We start from the raw sequence: 4,482 nt of genomic DNA on the forward strand, positions 1-4,482 counted from the left end.
CAGGCGGCCCATCATTACAACACAAGAGTTCAGGAGGCCTACCTCGGGTCCCGTGACGGCAGTAGGACGCTTCAGGCGGCCGACCTCGAGTCCAGTGGGGGCAGCGTTGCAGCTCCGGCGGGCGGCCATGGGTCCGGCAGCAGCAGCAAAACGGGTCTGGGGGCCTGCCACTGATCCAGTGGCGGCGGAGCTGCAGCTCCGGTGGCTTGCCACGCGTCCAGAGGTGGCGGCGCTGTACCTCCGGCGGCCTGCCACAGGTCCGGCAGTAGCGGCGAAACGGTTCCGGTGGCCTGCCCCGGGTCCGGTGGCGGCGGCGCTGCCCCTCCGGCGGCTTGCCCCGGGTCCGGTGGCGGCGGCGCTGCCCCTCCGGCGGCTTGCCCCGGGTCCGACGGCAATGATGCTGCTCCTCCGGCGGTCTGCCCCGGGTCCGACGGCAACGATGCTGCTCCGGTGAGCAACAGCGAGGAGTGGCACATGGCCTATGAAGCGCCGGTCGCTGACGTGGACGCGCTAGACGTGGGCGGCGTGGAGGGCGCGCTAGACGTGGAGGTCCCTCTGACTCGCTGACCTCCAGTTCTGGCTGAGCAAGCCCCTCCAGACCGCCGAGCTCCTCCGGTGGCAGCGCGGGCTCCACAGGCTCACTGAGCTCCTCCCGCTCGCCGATCTCCAGCTCCGGCTCGCCGAGCTCCCCCGGCTGCGGCGCGGGCTCCTCCGTTTCGCTGAGCTCCTCCCGCTCGCCGAGCTCCCCCGGCTGCGGCGCAGGCTCCTCCCGCTCGCCGAGCTCCCCCGGCTGCGGCGCAGGCTCCTCCCGCTCGCCGAGCTCCCCCGGCTGCGGCGCAGGCTCCTCCCGCTCGCCGAGCTCCCCCGGCTGCGGCGCAGGCTCCTCCCGCTCGCCGAGCTCCCCCGGCTGCGGCGCAGGCTCCTCCCGCTCGCCGAGCTCCCCCGGCTGCGGCGCAGGCTCCTCCCGCTCGCCGAGCTCCCCCGGCTGCGGCGCAGGCTCCTCCCGCTCGCCGAGCTCCTCTGCTGGCAGCGGCGCAGGCTCCTCCCGCTCGCCGAGCTCCTCTGCTGGCAGCGGCGCTGGCTCCACCGGCTCGCCGAGCTCCTCTGCTGGCAGCGGCGCTGGCTCCACCGGCTCGCCGAGCTCCTCCGGCAGCGGCGCTGGCTCCACCGGCTCGCCGAGCTCCTCCGGCAGCGGCGCTGGCTCCACCGGCTCGCCGAGCTCCTCCGGCAGCGGCGCTGGCTCCACCGGCTCGCTGAGCTGCTCCTCGGCCGGCGGCGCGAGCTCCTCCGGCTCCCGCTCGCTGAGCTGCTCCGGCTCGCTGAGCTCCTCCGGCTCGCCGGGCTCCTGCTCGGGCAGCGCGAGCTCCTCTGGCTTGCTGGGCTCCTGCTCGGGCAGCGCGAGCTCCTCGGGCTGGGCAGGTCCGGGTGGCGACATAGCAGCCGGTGAAAAAGATGGCAGAATGGCGGCTGCAGGCAGATGAGACGACGGCGGTGCTACAGCTGCAGATGGTGAAGCAGCGAGTGGTGTGGAGACCTCTGACCGAGGTGATGTTACCTGCGCTGTCGGCTCGTCCACTGCAGACACAAACACAGATGGTGAGGGAAATGGAAAATTGTCCGTACTACTCACCACAGCCGGCTCTTGAGATGTCCGTGGATCAGGCTGCGGTGAGGAACGCCGGCGGCGCGAACGTCGTTTCCGTGTAGACGTCGGGGCCGGCGTCTCAGGCTGTGAAACCACCAGCTGTCCGGGCCGGTGAGCAGCCTGAGGAGGGGAGTGGAGGTGGAGGGTGGAAAGCAGGAAGTCCAGGACAACTGGATTAAGGGAGTCCATCAGCCAGGGGAATTTAACAAGCGTCTCCTGCAGCCGCCTCTCCACGGCGTGACGCAAACCTTCCGCGGGCTTCTCCCACCACAACTCGCATAGGCGGTAAACCTTGTCCATCACCTCCCTCCTGAGCCTCTCCTCAGAGACCGCTGGGTCCATGCTTGGCGGGATCATTCTGTCACGGTTTGCCATGGCAGACCGTGGGGGGTGTAGGGAAGGAGGACCCAGGCGCGGTGCTCTGTGTGCGAACAGTGCGTTTATTTACAGTGTGGTACAAAACAACAATAAATCCCCGTGTTCTCCCCAGACTCCCGTGTCGTGTCCTCCTGGTGCTCTCTGCTCTCGTGTCTGCACTCCCGGTGCTCGCTGCTCTTCAGGCCTTCCACGCTCCTCCTGCGGGAAACAATAGCGGCAGCTGTCAGGACACTAAACAATGGCAGGCATGCACTAACCGACAAAACCTAAACTGGATGACTAACGTGGAGTCTCAAGCAATGATCCCGCGCCGGTGGGAGCTCCAAGACTCTCTTAAGTAGCTCCCCCTACGAGGCCTGATCAGCCGCAGGTGCGTGGCTTCGGGTGTGGCCAGTCCCCCAGCAGGGCCACACCCACCAGGCCCAAAGGCGCCTGCAAACCAGTGTTCATACACACACACACACACACACACACACAAGCACGGAGAAAGAGCAGCAGCAACACCAAAAATACATATAATGTCACCAGTCCATGACTGCCCAGGGATCCTGGGCCGCCCAGACCCAGGACCCTGACAGTTATGTCCAGTTTAATTTATTTTACCCACCACACTGCTAAAAGAATGGGATAATGAGATCACATAATCTGATGTAGTAAGAGAAAAAGTAACATGGCTTTCTTTTTCCAAGGTAGATTACAACTCAGAATCTAACATGTGTCTGTTTTTACTTTCTCTTTGCAGTTCTTCCCTCATTTTCTGTCCTCCAGAAGACTCCCTCCTCTCCAGTCAGCTGCCACGCTACAGGTTTCTATCCTCAAAGAGCCGTGATGTTCTGGAGAAAGGATGGAAGGAGCTTCAGTGTTCTGCTGGGGTTATACAGTACTGTGAGATCTTTAAGCTAAGATGGGGCATGAATATATTTAGGAGAACAATTCTTACATTTTAGAGAGACTCCAAGATTTTAAGGCGTAGTGCAAGTTCACATAAGCCAGATCACATTGATGAACAGGTCATCATTAAGTAAGAGAGAAATGTGGTATAGCTGGTGCCTCAGTTAGATTTGATATGGAAATACGCACTGGAAGAGACCAGGATACTCAAATCAGCCCTCACATTTTTTATTACTTTTACTTATTTTTTCCAGCCAAATGTTAAACATGAGGTAATTTTCTAATCAGATGTTATAGATGAGGTTTCCAGTGAATGTAAAAAGTAGAAATGCAAACCAGAATTTCACTGCTGCAATTGTCTGTAACTACGGTAAACTTAAAGGGAACGTGGAGAGCGCTGACCTCCCTCAAGGGTAATAAACCCTGCTCCATATCCCAAACAGTTGATTCTTTTAATCTGGACGTAGCGTTTCCAGTGGGAGAAACGCCACTGAATGAGTGATGAAACATTTCGCCACTGAAAACGTTGCGTCCAGATGCACAGAATCAATTTTTGGGTTTTCCTTACCTGGATGATTGATCGGGTGCTCTCCCCCATTCCGTCTTTCCACCACAATTTTTCTATTCTCAAGGAAGGGGGGGGTTCACAGGGAGGGGTCGAAGTGTTGTGATTTCACTGACATTTTCATACTCGGCTATGGAGTATGTCTGAGCAGGCTGTAAGTGAAATGGAAAAAAAACAAAGTGCCTAATGGAAAAACCTGGGTTCATTCAGGCTCTGCGGATATTCAATCTCAAATACATGCTACTATGCAGAAAGGCTTTCAAAAATGTGTTTATAGGTGTGAGATAATCAGCAGTTTTAATTCTAGGCCATATCATAATTTTAGTCTTGATTCTGTGTCTTTCAGACAACAGGCATGGTGATCTACAGAAAGTGTACAGCTCTTTGAGGTCTGCCTTTATACTTGGGGGAGAAACTGAACAGGTTTCTGTGGACATGTCTGATAAGGCCAGTTCTGTTAATATCTTTAAGTTGGAACACTGAACAAGACAACGTTAATGCAAACTTTCAGTAAACCCGCATTTTTGTGTTTTACTGATTTTAATATTTCCATTCATATCGCTCTAGCAACAAGGTTACAAGTGTTGTTCCCTTATCACAGGAACTCTTTCTTCAGAATGTCTGGTCACATTCAAATTGCAAGACTGAATTGGTCATTGTGTAGTAATAGTGATTTGGTACCTCATATGCAATTCATTCACAAAGTATTTGAATTAACTTTACGGTGCGTACACACCAAACGCGATAGAAGCGACCAAAGAGTCAGGTTTACATGTAAAGTCAATGGAGAAGTGTTGAGTCTGCGCTTCCACAGGCCCCGCTAGTTTAGAGACTTATTCCTCATGAAGAAAACAAGACAGAACATCTTCAACCGGTCTTTTACTTGCTAGCAAGGGAAGGCTGGTCGGAACCAAGCTCTTGGAGCTCAAGGCTCCTCACCTGTCTCCAAACCAACTTCTTCCAAGAGCAGCCCTCCTCGTAGCCTTTTATTCCCATGACAGTG

The 4,482-nt window shown here is 56.5% G+C and overlaps 1 pseudogene; it reads right to left on the reverse strand.

The window, feature by feature from the left end:
* Positions 1-2,597, reverse strand: LOC146363455 (uncharacterized; annotated as a pseudogene).
* Between the last annotated feature and the right edge of the window lie 1,885 nt (positions 2,598-4,482).

Source organism: Perissodus microlepis, chromosome 22 (genome assembly GCF_051167445.1).
Source record: "Perissodus microlepis isolate ML-2025 ecotype Zambia chromosome 22, ASM5116744v1, whole genome shotgun sequence".
Taxonomy (NCBI): domain Eukaryota; kingdom Metazoa; phylum Chordata; class Actinopteri; order Cichliformes; family Cichlidae; genus Perissodus; species Perissodus microlepis.